The following is a 19,510-nucleotide window of genomic DNA, read 5'->3' on the forward strand; positions in this document are numbered from 1 at the left end:
GCCTAAGATTACATGTAAGCATATGGCATCAAGGGTAGTATCCATGCATAGTAAATACTCAATAAATACTATAATTATTTATGCCATTATTATTATAAATTCTATGACCAATGCCAATACTAATCCCCACTCCTTAGGCACCCACTGAGGGTCATGGTGGATTTTTAGGAATAACTATGAAATAAATTCTGGCCTACTGATGTCTTCATTTTATCCCAGCATGCTTGAAGGAGTAGGGGAACTATATTTAGCTTTAAACACAGCTTCTCTGTTCAATAAAGCAATTACTCACTTGTTGAACCCAAATATACTGAGGAATTGCTACACGCTCAACATGGCTCTTGATTCCAAGGAGAACAATACATGACATCAGTGAAGCTTATGTCCTCACAGGAGGAGGTAGACAAAAATACACAAGAAAAGCCAAGGAGTTTAAGGAAATAAAATGCAAGAAGAACTTGAGAGTGGCTGTTTTAGACTGTAATAAAAATCCCTCTTAGTCCTGAAACAGGTCTCAGTGTCCAAAAGGTACAGACGATGCACACGTCAAGAAGAGCGGCACTCCAGACAAAAGAAACACCATGGCATGCATCCTCAGTATAGCTGGAATCTGGTGCAGAGAAGGAAAGGGAACAAGGCTGGGAAGCTAGACAGGGCCAGGCCAGAGACAGCCAAGAATCTAGCATGATGAACTTTGAGTCAGCTAGATGTGTGCTTCTAAAGGATTCTTCTTGGTGCCATGTGGAAAACAGATTCTAGGAGGCAAAAAGAGAAGCAGAGCTGGTTGGAGGCTACTCCAAGATGGAAGTGGTTTGGCACTATCAGGTGGTAGACCTGAATGTGGTTGTGGTGTGTGTGTGTGTGTGTGTGTGTGTGTGTGTGTGTGTGTGTGTGTGTGTGTGTGTGTTGGGGGGGGGGCAGCTAACAGGACCTAGTGAAAGATCTGGCTAGACCTAAGGCATTAGTAAGGCTCTGTGCTTGATTCCGATTTGTATGGTTAAATTCCTGTATGTGTTCGATTTCACTATAGGGACTCAGGCTCAGTCAAACGTACCAAACTATCCAAGGAAGTTAACTGCAAATCTAAGAAGGAGGCGGGGAAGGAGATAACTCCTGTCTTGGTAGTAGAAAGATATCACAAGGGAAATGATACTGGTTACTTCCTCTCCTTCTTTCTCCTCACACTTGGCCCATGTTTTCCTCAGTGTGTATCAAGAATGTGCACAAAGACTGGTCGGCAGAACTCACCACTAGAGTCTACCCAGCAACACAAGACTGGTCCGCATATATGCACCACACAAAGGAAATAAGGCATGCCTATGCTGAAAAGAAACAATTTTCTTACTGTGCCTCCAATGTAGCTTTCTCTAGTTCCAACATATAATCACATACCTTAGATACAACTGGGTCTCCATGCTGAAACAAACTAACTGTGGCTGGAATGGTACCATTGGTGGCACAAGCCAACCACTGCTTCCTGTTTTGCTGATTTCTCACTAGCCACTGGCAAACATCAGCATATCCTATAAGCTCTCCCGGAAAAAGGACCAAGTCCACCTGACAACCCACAATACATGTTCTCACAGTCATCCTTCATGGCATAAATTCCTTAATGGGAGTGGCATTCCCATCTGACAGATGCAGTCAAGCCCAATATGACAAATGTGTTGGCATACTATTTTTTTAAGTTATTTTAACAATATATTTACAGAATTTCACCAAAACACAAAATAAAAAGCTAAATTCTATTGACTGAGTGACCTTCTAGTTAAACAACTATAACGTAGGGAGAGAGAGAGTCAAGGAAGGAGGGAGGACCAGCCAATGCAGTCACACTATTTGACCTTGGAGATGGTTAACTTTCATGACTACTCCAACACCAAAGATTTTTATAAAAATCTGTCTTGGAACATTTTATCTCTAGTAAAGAAAAACTTGATAGTATTATTAATCCCTCAGAGTATAATTATTCAAAGTACTGAAAATTTGATTTAATCCAGCTCAAGGAGAAACCCAAGCAGTGCAAACCCTCACCAGGTAAGTTTTGGTATCTGGTGCCACCTACCGACCAAGAGACCATGCTACAAATCTCTTCAGCAAGAGGCTGTCTCGGCTATGAGCACAACTCACAACAGGCTGGATTTTCCCTTTCAATCCTGTATTCCCAGGGCAGATTAAGTCTGTCTGACTCTATCTCCATCGTATGAGTTCCTGCGACAGCCCTGTAATGAGTAAAGTCAGCACTGTCCTAAGACTGACACAGGTCATGGCCACGTTCTTTGTGACTAGATTTTGAGCAGACCGTTTAAAGCGTCTATCTACCTTCTCTTCTTCACTAGGTGTCCACATGTGGATATAAAGAAATAAAATAATATAGCTTTAAGAAAAGGCCAACAGCTCTCCCTCTCAGATTAGTTTCTACTCTTGCCTTATGAACAGGAATTTCCCAAACGATCCAAAGAAATTTCAAATATGTTATCATATTTTCCTTCAATAGACAGAAACTAACTTAACTTTTTCAAACCAGTGGGTCAAAACAGAACATTGGTGAGGAAACTATGATTCTACATCCATGAAACAAAATGTTCTTAGAGTTTTGGCACTGACTACTACAGGTGGTGACCATTAGGAAAGAAACCAAAGTATTACCATTCCTGGTTTAGAAGCATTCAATTAGTTCTCTCTATCGATGAAATTTAAAAGTCAATACCTGGAATATCACGAAGTAAAAACATTTTATCTATCCTGTTATTTCCTAACATGTCACATTTATTTTCTGTCACATAGGCAACTGTAAACCCAGTGTTTTGTCCTATGAAGAAACAAGAGTTCATTCCCACTCTACTTTGCAGGCCTCTTCTGTTACTCACAGACTACCATGACCATGCTTTCAGGGCTCCCTGGCTCTTTCTTACCCTAAGGCTGACCAGCCGCTCATGGACACTATGAGGGGTTACTCAGTGGTCACCCCACAATCACAAACTCAGTTTAAAAGTATACCAATTAATGTGAACGCATACAACAAAATACTTCTCCATATATATATTATATATATATATATTATTAAAATCTTGGTTTTCCTTTTTAAATTTAATTTTTACCCATGAGAGTATATTTTTTTCCTTTATTTTATTCTTCAAGACAGGGTTTCTCTGTGTAGCTCTGGATGTCCTGGAACTCCATAGACCAGGCTGTTCTCAGATTCACAGATCTGCCTGCTTCTGCCTCCTGAGTGTTAGGATTAAAGGAGTGTGCCACCACCAACTGGCAGACAGTATTTTTTTTTTAACTATCTAAACTAGTAAGATCTTATAGAAAAAAGTAATAGAGAATAGGGAATACATGGAATTTTCACTGGCAATACACATATGAATATACTTATTTGTTACCCAATCTTAATTAAAAGTTCAAATAAATTCAAGTAAATGAACAGGATGACCCACACCTGCCAACCCACTTTCAGGAGAGAAATCAGAAGTTAACAATTGCTCTTACAGAATTTACAAGCTCTACACACACTTCAAACCTTCCCATTTCACTCATAGAAGACATGTAAAAATATTCATTGAACTGTTAATCCACTATTTTTTTAAAAACATTAAAAATAAAAATAAGTTGTTCTCAGGACTTTGAAGACAACAAACTGTATATATGAGATTCTTCAGTACTAGACCTATGAGAGTTTAACATCAGCTTTCACAACTATTTAGTCACCAAAACTCAGGACAATTATACCCTGTCTACTACTACTACTTGCCTGATGAAGTATTCTGCAATGAGTATAAAACAGCCAACACAGAGAACACTTAAGCAACCAGTGACCTGTAAACAAGGTCACCAACTGCTACTGAGGTTCGTGGAGTGAATGTCTGCAGAGGACCCAAGACTCCATTGTACAAACTCATTGTTTGATAATGATGTCTTTGGAGAGATGGAGAATATGGGTGAAGAAAAATGTCTGCAATATTCAGATAGCTAAGTCTAAGCTCTGAGAGTGACAACTTCCCCTTTCTGTACTGGGAATCCTCTGTACACAAACATGGAGACATAGAGTTAAAATTCAAATTCACAAGCATACACTGTATTAGAAAACCATCCTATGCTTAAGAAACAATTAAACAACAAAGCCCCGACAAGGTCTACAAGGTGGCTCCAAAGGACAAAGCACCTACTGCTGATCCTAATGGCCTGAGTTCAATCTCCAGGCTCCCAGTTACTCTTAAACTCTACAATGAGTAACTGCCAACACCATCCCAGGTGTGAAGAATGTCCAGGTTCTTTATGACCATGGCTTGAGGAGACAGCCTGAAGCTCCTGTCAGCTTCCAGTCAGCATGCACATAGGAGCAAATACTGTTCTTGCTTACACTCTCACAAACAAACAAATAATAAATTTTAAAGCATACAACTGCTATAGCGATTACATCCCAAACTCATAAAATCTGACCACTCTGAGAAGAAACAGTAGTGACATTTTTTTCTTACACCTTGATAACAAAGGGAGAGCTACTATAATCAACTTTAGTCCATTTATCAATCATTTATTAAATCCCCTACCATGAGGCTCAGAGTGCAGAAGTTGAAGGCATGCGCCACCATGTCCAGCCCCATTATAATCATTTTATCTTCTTAGTAGACTGTTAACATTATTAAGCAGTTTTGCTAATATATGAATTCTTTTTTGAGTGATAGCAGCATTTGTCTAGTATTATTTTTCCATCCTATTATTTTAAACCTCAGGAGTTAAACAACTGGATCAAGTCAATGTGACCATGATATTTTTGTCACAATACTTTTATAACTGCTGTGTCCAGAGCCGGAAGAGTGCAATCTCACCTCTAACACAAAGTTGGTGGAACTCAACGAAAACATCATTGAAGGTTTGCTTCATGGACCATCCTGCTTTCCTTGCTTTCTCATTCTCTCCTACCCAACAACCTTTTGCGGTCTATACTATTGTCAGCCCTTGTTTGGCTAACAAGGAAAGGTAAAATTTCCATGCTGCAGTGGTGGCACACGCCTTTAATCCCAGCACTCAGGAAGCAGAGGCAGGCAGATCTCTGAGTTCAAGGCCATCCTCATCTACAGAGTGAGTTCCAGGATAGCCAGGATTACAGAGAGAAACCCTGTCTTGAAAAAACCAGAACCAAAACAATAACAACAACAACAAAGCCAGTGGTGAGAAACACAGTGGCTTAGTTACTTTTACATGAAAACACCCTACCAGCCAGATCTCGCCATCATACTTTAAAGACTTATTAGGACTGGGAAAATCATTCAGCAATTACAGGCAGTTGCTGCTCTTAAAGAGAACCTGTGCTCAGTTCCCAGCACTTACACTAGCAACTCACAACTGTCTGAAACTCTAGTTCTAGGGAATCCAACTCCCTCTTCTGGTTTCCATGGAGACTATATATGCAGACACGTAAGTAAAAATAAAATTTAAAAAGAACTTAAAAACAGCATAACCATAAACACAGTTCTATCAAATGTGGAAGGGAAGAATGGGACCCTTCCTTCTGTCCTTCCTCCATCTGACAGAGAGAACCAAACAAGGAACAGTGAGATGATAAACGTATTTATTACCTGAGTCTCTTCAATTAAAAATCTTGATATTAAGTGTGTTATCTTCATTTACTGTTTATACATTAACATTTTAAACAAAGTACATTATTCCTTTCCTCTGCCTACATGTGATAGCTATCTAAATTTTAAATATAATTTCTTAAGTACTAATCTTTTTAAAAATCAGCTATATTTTGAAAGTGAACAATAAAACAAGGCAGGGTTAGCTTCTCCAATGTTCATTTATCAGACTCAAACATCACTAAATTTAAAACAAACTAAATTTTTTAAAAGTAATACACAGCTATGATAATATACATGACAGGTAAAGGTCATCTTTGCTTCTGCACCACTTACAAAGAGCAATTAAAACTGACCTCATTAACTGAGAACAAGCCTAACACCAGGGTTCACAAACAACGTGGAGTTTCTGACCACTATAAACAGTCTTTTCAACCTTACACTTACTTCCAGTTTTAAGTAACATCAGAATATAGTTCTAACAGTACCAATGCCAAAACACCAACCTGGGTTTCACTGAGTTTGGCATTTAACTGCTTTATTCGGTGTGAAGGGTAATAAGCCAAAACTGCTTTCCCAAACAACAGAGGAGCAGCCACAGAAGGGACTTTCTATTTGGAAGCTTTTTCCTTTGGCACTGGAGCAGCCCAGTGCCAAAATTCTTGGCAAATTATAAAGTGAAATGCATATCTCAATTTTCTGTAATAAAGGCTATATGAAAATATGTAAAATTGGCCGGGCGGTGGTGGAGCACGCCTTTAATCCCAGCACTCGGGAGGCAGAGCCAGGCGGATCTCTGTGAGTTCGAGGCCAGCCTGGTCTCCAAAGCGAGTTCCAGGAAAGGCACAAAGCTACACAGAAAAACCCTGTCTTGAAAAACCAAAAAAAAAAAAAAAAAGAAAAGAAAATATGTGAAATTACCACAAACAAAAACAGTATATCAAGCATTACTGATATGCACATAGGCCTGCAAGGCCCAGGAGCCTACCTGTTCCCATGCCACAGCAAATACTCAAAAACAATCTCACAATAAAATGACAGGTGGCAGCATGTCACCTCCCAGCATCTAACTATGAAACATAAAGATTCTATTTCTGGGGCTGGAGAGATGGCTCAGAAGGTAAGAGCACTGGCTGTTCTTCCAGAGGTCCTGAGTTCAATTCCCAGCAACCACATGGTGGCTCACAACCATCGATAATGAGATCTGGTGTCATCTTCTGGTGTGCAGGCACACATGAAGACAGAACACTGAATACATAATAAATAAATAAAATATTTTTTAAAAAAGATTCTATTTCTGCCAAAGTCATATGAATCCTGGACCCCAGAAAAATCACTGTCATATAAGGACAGCCTGCCCTTTATGCAGATTCATTTAGCAAAGGATGAATTTTTATTAGAAATTTATTTTCACCTGGCTCAAAGGAGGATGAGTGATTCTTAGAACTAAAGAAATACTGATTTCACTTGATTTGCCTATAATATTTATTTTAAATAAGACCACTTCTTCACAAATTGACTTAAGTTCTAGGCACAACTGGTTTAACTTATGAAGTCTGCTCAGAGGCCACTCATGGCTCTCACTGCTTGACTGAGCACATCCTCAGCCTTCCTTCCCTCTGTGTGCTTTTCAGTGCTTCCCAAGCTGACTTGGACATCTGCAGTCTTGCAAATAAAACAGTTACATAAAAGCTGGCCTATGGCACTTAAAAGGGAGAACATGACAATCCCAGAAAAACCATTTTAACGCTATTAAACTTCTGTTTCTACAATTTGCTTAAACCTCACCACAATCTGAAAGAATTGGAAAAAACAAACAATATATTCAGTGTGGAATCCAACAGAATTTTCTGTACATTACTGTATGAGTTTGTTTACAAAGGTGTTCAATAAAGTGAGTTCACTTGCACCCTCAACCATGTACACACAGTCCCCAAATGCATTCTCTAAAGTGAGTACCTACCTCTCTTCCTCTAAACAGCAAGAGCTCTCTTCCACCTCTATTCTGATCCTGCTGCCAGAGACAGGTGCTATGTCAGGACCAGCCTTCTCTGTATATGCCAACCCACGGGGGGCGGGGGGTGAGCAGGGAAAGCCAGACCCTTCTGACCATCTCCAGAGCACAAAATGGATGCATTTGCTCACTATGATGTACATTCCTTAGGTTCTGTACTGACTCCGACAACACTAACAAGCCTCCACCATCAGCTTCCAGAAGATGGAGGAGCTGAGGCCTCCCTGGCTAAAGGACAGAGGTGGGGCCTGTGGGGACAGGGTGTCATTCGGGAGGGCAGTGAGTCTTTTAGTCAGGGGAGGAATTCTTTGATATCCAGAAAAGAGAAACACACATATTCTTCCTGAGTTTCACATTTGGAGATGGATGTTGTCATAAAAATAAAAGACAGGTCTGGAAATGAACTAAAGCCTGCTATGAATCCAGGCCTGCTATACAAAATACAATATTTTTATGTCAAACATTCAAAACTATGTTAATCACTTAAAACACAAATTTTCAGAAAGCTACAAATACCAAAAACACAATCAAGTTTTTATTTAAAACACACACACACACACACACACACACACACACACACACACACACACACACACACACAAAACTCCTTGAGCACCATTTCATATCCAGTTCTCACTTCCCACAATTCCTCGGGCTCCTCCCCATGCCTGAGTCTCCAGCCTCAAGTTGGGGCAGTAACTCCAATGCTCTGTGTCAGCGAGGGACACCGGGGCTACCAACCTCCATGAACCTGACCGAAACACCAAGGAGCGTGAGCACATCAAGGGCACAGAGCAGAAGCCTCCACAGCATGACAGACTGGACAGATGCGCCCACTCTTCAAAGCCTAACTCTTCTAACCTCAGGGTACCCCGATCCTCACCTGTACCAGGTTAGTATTTGATAGTCTTAAATTACCTGCACTACGCCTAGAAGGGGGGAGGTTTGTACTAAGACAGAGGAGACCTGCTATTCTGAGATCCCAGAGTGAGGGCACCCAGTATCAAAGATACCATCTTAACTAACAATATATTTGTTTCCATAAGAAAAAAAAAGAAAAGAAAAAAAGCACCCAAGGCAGTGTCTCCATCTCTTACAGAGGCAATTTCCTAGCAAGGTGAGGACAGGGCTGAGTCGGCCTCCTTACTAGGGAACCAGAGTCCTGCTCTCAGCAGCTGCTCAACACAATTCTTTGCAGTACAGTGTACTGGCCTACTGAGAGGTCAAAGATCCCTTCTGGAAACAGGCCATCCCATTTTCAAGACAGCCCCAGCAGGGGATGTGGGTCAAGCCACCTAGCTGCCCATCACCTTATTCCTTCTCTGTAGAGAGAAAGGCTGGGGTTGTCACAGCACATCCCAAACACCAGTGGGGACAGTGATTTTTAGCTGGGCTGGTTCAGATCTGGAGGCCATTGGGATCTTTAAAGCTTGTCACAAAGGCTGGGAAGTGCTCAGCAGCTGGGTTCCTTCTGCTAAACAACACTTTGAAAGCCTCAAGTACCAATGAAACTCCTGCACACATTCCACCTCCTCACTGATCAGAACAAATTCATCTCCAGCGGCCCAAACCAGGTCACTGGGAGCACAGGGAATGTAGAGCCTACTGTGAAACCTTCCAGCCAGTTTTAGAATTCAGGCACTCTATGTCTTAGAGCTCCTTCTTCTGCTATTTGAAACCTGAGTCTTACAGGAAGGTATCTTACGGCATAATTGTGTAGCTATTTAAAATAAGCCTTCAGCTGACAAATGTGAACTACTTAGTCATTTTTAAAAAAAAAGAAAAGAAAAGAAAAAATGCCTAAAACGTTTTTTTGTTTGTTTGTTTGTTTTTCAAGACAGAGTTTCAGCTCTGGCTGTTCTCGAACTCACTTTGTAGACCAGGCTGCCCTTGATCCACCTACCCCTGCCTCCTGAGTGCTGGAATTAAAGGCGTACGCCACCACCGCCTGCCCAAAAACATTTGCATTCCCTCATTTTTAGTAGATTATAGACCAGAGAAAAATATAAAACATACCCTAAGAAATGAACAATTAACATAACAAAAGTAGAAAGGATTATAATACCAAGATGACAAAAATACTGATTACATTTCAATTACCATTTGTGCCTTCATCTGAGAAGCCTATCGTCCAACAGCTGCACTGCTTTTTCTACTTTCACAAACATTGGAGAAGTTAGCCAGAACTGTGTCCTGGCTGCCAGCCAGGGTTTTATTATTATGCACTATTAGCTCCTCATGAGAAATGTGGGCTCAAGGAAGGGGAAGCCAAGCAACACGAGGGGGTTCATAATCATGTGCAGATGTAAAGGTTTCTCTACCTGCCAGAAAAATACCTTCCATATGAATTCTACTACCTGCAGCCTTTATTAATGGAATTAAATAATTGCAGATGTTGTGCTCTTAGAACATCATTCAGGGACTTAACTGCAGAACTTTTCTTGTATCAGTTGCTGGGCCAGGATAATGTTTTAATGTAATGTAGATAATGTAGAAGCAGACTGGGCTCTTCTCTCTCCTCCCTGCTCTTAGCAAGTGCAGAAGTAAATCGAGAAACAATAAGCAGCTACCTATCTTCTATATCTACTTCCTGCCAAGCCAATTATGGCTCAAAAGCCTCTCTCAGAGCTTTCATAATTATTGGAGTTTTTCCTTTCTCTCTAAGGTTTATATGAGCCAAATGGAGCTGTACAGTCTAAGCACAAACTTTTCAATCTTGTGAACCAGTAAAATTAAACAAATGGAGGGACCAACTTGGGTTCCCAACTTTTATTTAAAGAATACAAACTAAACACCAGGAAATCAATATTTCCAATATTTCAATATTTAAAAGGAGCCAAATCAGGGGCTGGAGAAATGGTTCAGCAGTTAAGAGCACTGGCTGCTCTTCCAGAGGTTCTATGTTCAGTTTTTAGCAACCACATGGTGACTGACAACCATGTATTATAGGATCTGATGCCTTCTTCTGGTACGCAGGTATACATGCAGAGCATTCACATAAAATAAAAATAAATAAAAAATTTAAAAAAGGAGCCAAAACAGGCCAATGGCCAAAGCAATCACCTAGAACTGAAAGAGCAGATGGCAGATCAAATTCAAAACAACAAACAGCGACACCACCCAAGCCTGTGCAGAGAGCACTGGTCTCAGGAAACCCTTGACTGCAAGCCAGCAGTCAGGAAGGGGACAAGAGAAAAGACCATGGACTTGGGATTGAAGCCTAACTGGTCTAGCTTCTGGGTCTATCTTACGCTGTACAAAATGGTCACGACATGTCCTGTATAGCTAGTTAAATTAAGTAAAACTAAAATAGATTTTAGAACTCCGCTTTTCCACAGCACTAGTCGTATGCACTCAGAAGCCACTTGTATTCCATGGGTATGTGCTGAACAGGGTGGCTTGGGAACGTTCCCAGTGGTGCATCCAGGAGGCCCCACTCCTTGCTTTTTGCCCATTCTCTTGCTGCCTCTTCATCTGGATTTGGTTCCAGATGCTGCAGCCCCATCTTCACGGTGCACTTACTCTCAGCCCAAGCAAGCACAACACAACAGGCGTTTCGGACGGGACTCTAGCGAAGAGCCCCTTTTTTGCTCATTTGTTTGTTTTCTCTGTTACTTACACTCTTCTCTTGGCTAGGTGTTGGGAGGAATAGTCTCCAGCTGTGAGATCACTGGTGCACAGCTGCATCAGTCCTGCTGAGAGTGCCCAAACTGCCTATCTACAGATTCTGGAGCAGAGTTCAGCCAAAGGGTAGCCCTTCCCAAATGCAGTTCCCCAAATGTCTGTAGCAGTATTTCAGAATGCAGGAAATGTTCCACACCAAGTTCTTCCTATAATACAAGGAACAATTTTTAGGTGGTATCAGGATGACCTTTCATTCTATGGTTTAGAAAGGGACCAGGGTAAGCTGCCCTGTGACTCCTATGAGCCACAGACAAGTTAGTTGTTCCCTTGAGCAAAAGGCAGCTGTTAAAGTTCAGTGACCTATTAGGCTCACCATAAACTCCGAATCCAAACACACAGCTTCTATTACCAAGCACCGGAGAGAAAGTTGACCCAGGACAGGCAAACTGTGAGGAAAAACCAAAGCCTTAGCATGAAGGCAAGCATGAAGGGAATCCTGTGGTAAACTGAGTAAAGAGGAAATAGGCTTCGAGGAAGGCTTCGAGTTTCAGGCTATGGCTGTACTTTATTGCTGTACCTGTTAAATGAAGTCAACATAGGATATGTAACGAATGAATTCTCTCTCCCTCCTTGTAAAACAGGCATTGTTGTGACGATCACTGTCAAAGCATCTCACTGAACCCCAGGGAACCTGAGTGGACAGGCTATCCTATGCATTCCCAGGTGATGAGTTTCTCTTAGGCCACCAGACAACAGAGGGAAGCTGCTGGGCTGTTTTCTTCATGAGGGGTCTAAGACTAGCAACAGAGATCACGAAGTATATACACATGTCAGACCTTCATTCCACACTGTTATGTTTATCCCCATTTTATTTCCTGAACAACTATTTTCAGAAACATAGACCAAACTATCACTGTATGGAGGTACAATATCCTAAGGATATCTACAGATGTTTCATGGTTTATTTAACCAACCCCTGCTACAGAACACACAATTGTTTACTATATACAATAGCACTTTTGTAAATATGGTATTACTACAATGCTCTCTAGTTATTTTCTTAAGATTAACTTCTAGAAGGAAATTTATGCCCTACAGAAACAGAATGTCCCATCAGCACTCATTATGTGCATACATGCACATCTAACAATACATGGAACACAAAAGCATTAAAAATGTTTGCTATTACTTTGATGTACACTTTTCAATGTATCTGAAATGCACAAGAACTCTTCCTTAGAGAACAATCCAATGCACATTGATAGTTTATTTTTGTGCCTACCACAGATGAAATAATGATCACTCAATAACAAAGCACCACTGTATGTTGACTTCTCAAAGGCACTACTTCCCTTCCCTTTGGTTAAAATATCTACTAGATCAAGGCATTTTTTCTGTAATATAAATTGAGAAATTATATCTCTCAATATAATTTTAATTATCTATATATTATTTTACTTGATTGTTAATAAAAGTAATTTATTTTCCCAACTTTTTCAGCAAAATACAAAACCCAAAAGGGATTTTAATTAATTGAGTCACAAGATATGCAATATGTACATTAAAAGCAATATTCTATGTCTATATAAAGCATGGGAAAAAATGTTCAGATAAAAGAGGATGTAAAGTATGAGCCTTGTGATTCTACTTTTATTATAAAATACTTCTATGAAATATAATATGCGAAAAATTTGAAAGTAGTTAGAACTGGGAGGTGGGATTAAAGACAATTTAAAATTACTTATTTTTTTAAATTACATTTTCTTCAGTTTATTCTACAAAGAACACTTTATTTCCGATATGAAAAATTTTAGGTATTTGTGCAGGTGGGATTCCAATGTGATATGCAGTGTCTTGGACACACCAGCAGTCTGGCAAAACAGACCCATCTTAGGTAACAAGGTTCTCCACAACAAGACTATTCTTGACAGATGGAGAACAAGCATCCTCTGAGGGGTCCTTGAGCTCTGAACCCCAAATTCCTTGGGTTGCTTACCACCTACCCATGATGACCAAAGGTTCTCAAAACAACTCCTAAGTGTAGGCTGTTCACACGCGTGCCATGCCTGTGACAGATCCCCAGTGCCTCCAGGCTCAGCATGTCTGCAGAATCATGTTCACAATGGCTGACTTCTCTGGAGATTTCTGACTGCACACTTCAGTCCTTCACCTACCCTGATATGCCTCATAGAATGGCAGCTGCTTCTTGACAGTAAGCAGGCTGAATGGGATACAACAGTTGGGAGGGATGGACAAGTGGAGAGGAGGTTTGTCTGAGCATTCTCCAAGAAAAAACAATAGTTTTATTATGGTATAACACAGACTAAACTGTGTATTACACACCTCAGAAATAGTCACCACAATAAAGCTTCCCTGTGCTTCCTGTTCTCACACAACTAAATTACCTCCTGTTGCTGTTGTCTGCATTTTTTACATAAACAGACATGTAGCTCACTGACCCGGATACTTCACTCAGCATAATCCTTCTGGGATTCAGCAATGACAGTGCATACACCAACAGTTTCATTTATCCACTCACTTATGAGAGGACATTTCTTTCATCTGGTTTTATTTTCTTCTTAGGTATTCTAGGCAAGTAGGTAGGAGTGGAGTGCCTGGATCATTATTTACAGGCCATATCTCAAATTTGTTAGAACTGCATTCTATAGCATTTTAACTCAAAATAAACAGGTAGGTAGGTGGAGGGGGGGAGAGGGAGAACGAGAACGAACCAGGGAAAAAATAGCCTCTTAAAAGGGTAAGTCACTCACGGATATCTGCCTGCCTCAACAGGACCTGCCCTACCATGCCCAGCAGCATTTCCCAGCTGATTTGTTGCCACAGTCACCTGATTAGTTTCTCTACTTAGAACTCTGAGCGAGTATAAAAACTCATCCTCTTCTACAATCCCCAGTGTCTCCAGGCTCAGCATGTCCGCAGAATCTAGGCAAGTATGTAGGAGCAGAGTGCCTGGATCATTATTTACAGGCCATATCTCAAATTTGCAGAATTTTTCTGCATCCTGCCCAGTCCACAGCCGCTTATAAAATAATCACTCAGAGGCTTATATTAATTATAAATGCTTGGCTGATGGCTCAGGCTTATTACTAAGTAGCTCCTACTTTTAAATTAACACATTTCTATTAATCTATATACTGCCACATGGCCATGGAGTTACTGGTCTGCTGGTATGTTGCTCCTTGGGGAGCTGGATGGTGTTTCTCTCAACTCTGTCCTTCTTTCTCCCTGTATTGAGTTTGGCTTTCCTGCCTAGCTATATTCTACCCTGTCATAGGCCAAAGCAGCTTTATTCATCAACTAATAAAAGCAACATATATCTGCAGCATACAGAAAGACATCTCACATCATAGTTCAACTGGGGTTTTAGAGTTTTTAATGTTTGTTTGTTTGTTTATTTATTTATTTATTTATTTATTTATTTATTTATTTATTTATTTATTTATTTATTTATTTATTTATTTATTATTGTCTGTATGTGTACGGGTATTTTGCTTGCATGCATGTCTGTGCACTACTGGATGCATGTTGCTCGTAGAGGCCAGAAGAGGGCATCAGATCCCCTGGTATTGGAGTTACAGATGGTCATGGGATTGCCATATCTGGTTCAAACCCAGCCTCCTGGAAAGGGGGCCAGTGCTCTTAACAACTGAGCCATCTTTCCAGCCCTCGAGTGGGTTTTGAAAGACATACAAAACCTGCCTAAAATCTTTCAATGCCCTCCTCCATCTTTGAAAGGGGCTTTCTGCCTTGCCTTAGTGCCCTCGTTCTTCAACATCTCTCTGTTCTACTCACAGCAGAAAGGTCCTCAAAGAGCAGTGTTCTTGTTTCCTGGCCGAGTGAACACAGCTTCCTAATCTTTCCAGCTAACAGTCATTCCTGAGGGTGGCATTAAACCTCCTCTTCCTTCAAGAGCTGTCTATCTTTCCATTTTCTACCTAAGTAAGACGTGCTCACTCTATGACCATGCCACATTCCAAGGACCGCTTCCTCCTCTGAGCAGTTACACCACATTATGTGATGCTCCAGAATCAATAGATCCCAGGAAGTGCTTAACGTTCTGACTAAAGCCCCTCAGCCAACTTAGTGCACACACACACATCCACTACCAAGGCGACAGACGTGGCAGGTTAGCAGCTAGTTATTCCAGAGTTACTTCTTATCAGAAATTTCTTGAGAAACATAACCTCTGAAAGAGCTCTATAGCCATCTCAGTGGACTTGAGACTGAATTTCCTATTTCCCCTTTGCAGATGCCACTTGAATTAACTAACAGGGAAGATCCTTCAAATACGTTGACTTGGAAGATCTACTACTTGGAAGCTGAGGAGGGAGGATCACAAGCTCAAAGCCTGCCTGGGTTACATATGGAACTCAAGGCCTGCTTAGGCAATTTAGAGAGCCCCTGTTTCAAAATAAAAAGTTAAAAAAATGACAGGGGCTGGACAGATGGCTCAGTGGTTAGGAGCACTGGTTGCTCTTCCAGAGGTCCTGAGCTCAATTCCCAGTAACCACATGGTGGCTCACAACAGTCTATAACTCCGGTTCCAAGGGATCAAAAGCCCTCTTCTTGCCATAAACACTCAATACACATAAAATAAAAATAAATTTAAAATCTCAAAAAATCTGTAGGAATTGAAAGTAGAAATAGAGCTGACGTGGTGGTGCATATCTTTAATTCCAGCACTCAGGAGGCAGAGACAGGCAGAGCTCTGAGTTCGAGGCCAGCCTGGTCTACCAAGTGAGTTCCAGGATAGTCAGGGCTGTACGGAGAAACCCTGTCTCAGGAAAAAAAAAAAAAAGTAGGAAAAGTGTGAGATTATCTTTTCTCTATATAGAAATGTGCCATCTGAATTCATTCTACAGCCAAAAATGTATCAAGAGATAGTTTTTTTTTCTTGTTTTCTGTTTTGTTTTTAATGAAAGGAAGGGTAAAGTAACTCACAATGAAGTCAGCAGGATGAGATCATGTGCAGCCATGCAACCTGAGAAAAGGGATCTGAGATCACCCTTAAAGCCCACACTCAGGTTGTGTGGCCACACAAGACCTGTGACATATCACCCTTTAAAATGGACCAAGAGATAGCCTACCGGGTGAAACAGGGCACATCTGCTGCCAAAAATAAAAAAATAAACAAAAACAACAAAAGGGACTTTAGGAAGGAGACTGCAATATGAGCCAGACACCACACCAGTGCAGCCAAAACCGGAGAGTGGCTGCTGCTCAGAGGCACAAGCAACTTCAGAAAGACCTCTGGTCTAGTCTTACTTCTGGCTTCCTCTAACCATAAAGAAATCAGCTCACCTCTGCTGATTTCCACTTATTCATGTGAAAGCTGAGGTGTGGCAATAAGGCCAGTATTCCCGACTCAGCTGCACACCAAAGTAACCTCAGAACTTAAAAATACAGACTCCTGGGCCATGCAGAGAAAGGCTCTCGCTGGCAGAGATGTGATGGACCCAGGGACTATATGATGGTTCTAAAAGCCTCTCAAGTGGTCTAAGGTGATGTCCAAAGCTCCACTGCTCCTCCTGTCTTAACTGCAACTGAAAAAGTCCATCACCCGCCATTAAAGCATTAGCACTTACCATCTGGCCATCCAAGCATTTCCTTTTCTGTCCTTCCAACCCCCTTCTATTTTCCTGTTCTTATCTAGCTCTCAGAGCTTGATGGAAAAGTATTAAAGTCTGGCACAAAAAAGGGGGATGGGTATAATCAAAACAGTAGATGAATGAAGTAAAACTTGCTGCAGCAGGAATCACTGTGACGGGGAGGAAAGCACCTTTACCAGCACTGACGAGCAAGCAGAGTCGAAGCTAAGGATGTGGCACAGTTGGGCGAGTTCTTGTTTAGCACATATGATGCCCTGGGTTTGATCCCCAGCACCACATAAAAACAAGTATAATGGCACTTGGAGACAAAAGTTATCATGAGTCTGTATAGTGAATTCAAGGCCAGCCAGGGAATCGATCTACCTCAAGACCCAACTACATCACTCTTGGACATATACCCAAAGGATGCTCCATCCTACCACAAGGCACTTGCTCAACTATGTTCATAGCAGCATTATTCATAATAGCCAGAAACTGGAAACAATCTAGATGCCCCTCAACCAAAGAATGGATAAAGAAAATGTGGTACATTTACACAGTGGAGTATCACTCAGCTGTTAAAAACAATGACATAAAGAAATTTGCAGGCAAACAAATAGAACTAGAAAAACTCATCTTGAGGGAGGTAACCTAGACCCAGGAAGACAAACATGGTATGTACTCACTTATAAGTGGACATTAGCTGTTAAAGAGAGGCTAAGAAACAAGGAAGGTTCAAGGCAGGGGGATGGAGGGGACGGAGACATGACAAACACACATGGATCTCTCTGGGAAGAGGAAATAGAATAGATTGTGTGGGTAGCTGGGGCAGGCAGGGATGGGAACAGGAGGGAACAGGCAGTGAGGGTGTGAAGGGATAGAGTACTGTGAGAGACAACTGGAACTGCGGGGCATTTTGAGGGAGATGTAGAAACCTAGTGCAATGGTAACTCCATGGACTCTCAAGAGGGACCCTAGAGAAGACTCCTGGTAATGGAGGACATGGAGCCTAACCCGGCCATCTCCTATAACCAGCAGTAGGACTGGGACACCAACCCAGCCACAAAACCTTTGACCTACAATCTATCCTGCCTGCAGGATGTGCTGGGGTAATGGTGCAGAGTGGCCAGCCAATGAGGGGCCACCTCGAGGCCTTTGGAGGGAGCCCACGCCTGGTGCTGCCTGGACGGCCAGGAACCAGAGGCTGGGCAGCCTAGAGACCCAGGATAGAGCCAAACATGACTGGCAAAACCAAAAAACTAAAACAAAAGGCAATGAAAGGATTCCTATTGATATTCTGTTATACTCATCAAAGAGGCTTCATCCAGCAACTGATGGGAGCAGATGCAGAGACCTACAGCCAAACACTAGGGGGAGCAAAGGAAACCCCACAGAAGAGAAGGAAGAAAGGACTGCAGGAGCCAAAGAGGTCAAGGACACCACAAGAACATTGCCCACAGAATCAACTAAGCAGGGCTCATAGGGGCTCGCAGAGACTAAAGTTACAATCATGGACCCAGTATAGGTCTGAGCTAAGTACTCTGCATATATGTTATGGTTGTGTAGCTTGGTATTCATGTGGGACTCCTAACAGTGGGAGTGGGTGATGTATTTTAAAAACAGCAGGAAGGAGTCACACCATACAACAGAGCCTATGTGGGAAGTTTATTGAGGGGAAAGGAGAGAAAGGAACAGAGAATGGTCCCTGGGAACGAGAGTGAAGGAAGAGAAACCTGGCCTTCCTTTTTTTTTTTTTTTTGTTTGTTTGTTTGTTTGTTTTTGTTTTTTGTTTTTTGAAACAGGGTTTCTCTGTGTAGCTTTGGAGCCTGTCCTGAAACTCGCTTTGTAGATCAGGCTGGCCTTGAACTCACAGAGATCTTGCTTGCTTCTGCCTCCTGAGTGCTGGGATTAAAGGCGTGTGCCACCACTGCCAGCCTTTTATAAGGGAACATAGCAAATGCATAGGGGGTGATCTTAGTGGCTGCAGCTGAGGATGTATTCTGTCAGGACCCTAAAGGCAGGCCAGTACAGATGCCTGAATGCTAACAGTGAGGGTGTCTCTGACTCTTTTGTCTGTGCTTGGGACCCCTTTCTTCCTACTGGATTGCCTCATCCAGCCTTAATATGAGGGTTTGTGCCTAGTCTAGCCTTATTGTAGCTTGTTTTGTCATGTTTGGTTGATAAACTTGGGAGGCCTGCTCTTTTATTTGTTTGTTTGTTTGTTTGTTTATTTTGAAGGGAAATGGAGGAGTGGATCTGGACAAGAGGAGAGGTTGGGAGGGCTGGGAGGAGTGGAGGGAATGTAATGTATGACAGAATGAAAAAAAGAGAGGGGGACAGAAGATTATAGGTAAAATGAAAATACAGAGGTGGATCCTGTTGGGGAAAAAGCTTGGGCAGGAGGAGCCTGGGATATGGGAAGAGGAGAAGGCGGCTAACCCTATGGAAACAGGTCTAAAATCCATATGGAAGTCTATCATCTCAAAGCCTAACTTTAAAAAACAAATTAGAGGTAGAACACATGTGAAATGAGAGAAGAGGGGAAATACTCGGTGTGAAAATATTAAGCAACGACAGGAGCAGCAATGGTAGTGGGGGAGGTAATGGGTAGATTAATTAAAACTAATTAATTAATAAGCTAATTTCAAAAAACTTTATAGTAAGGACGAAGAAGAGAT

The 19,510-nt window shown here is 41.6% G+C and overlaps 1 protein-coding gene across 3 annotated transcripts in view; it reads right to left on the reverse strand.

Annotated features, from left to right (window-relative positions):
• The window catches only part of Sptbn1 (spectrin beta, non-erythrocytic 1), a 174,996-nt gene that overhangs the window by 131,565 nt on the left and 23,921 nt on the right, over nt 1–19,510 (reverse strand). The gene's annotated exons all lie outside the window — the stretch shown is intronic.

The sequence above is a fragment of the Peromyscus maniculatus genome, chromosome 10 (assembly GCF_049852395.1).
Source record: "Peromyscus maniculatus bairdii isolate BWxNUB_F1_BW_parent chromosome 10, HU_Pman_BW_mat_3.1, whole genome shotgun sequence".
Lineage (NCBI taxonomy): Eukaryota > Metazoa > Chordata > Mammalia > Rodentia > Cricetidae > Peromyscus > Peromyscus maniculatus.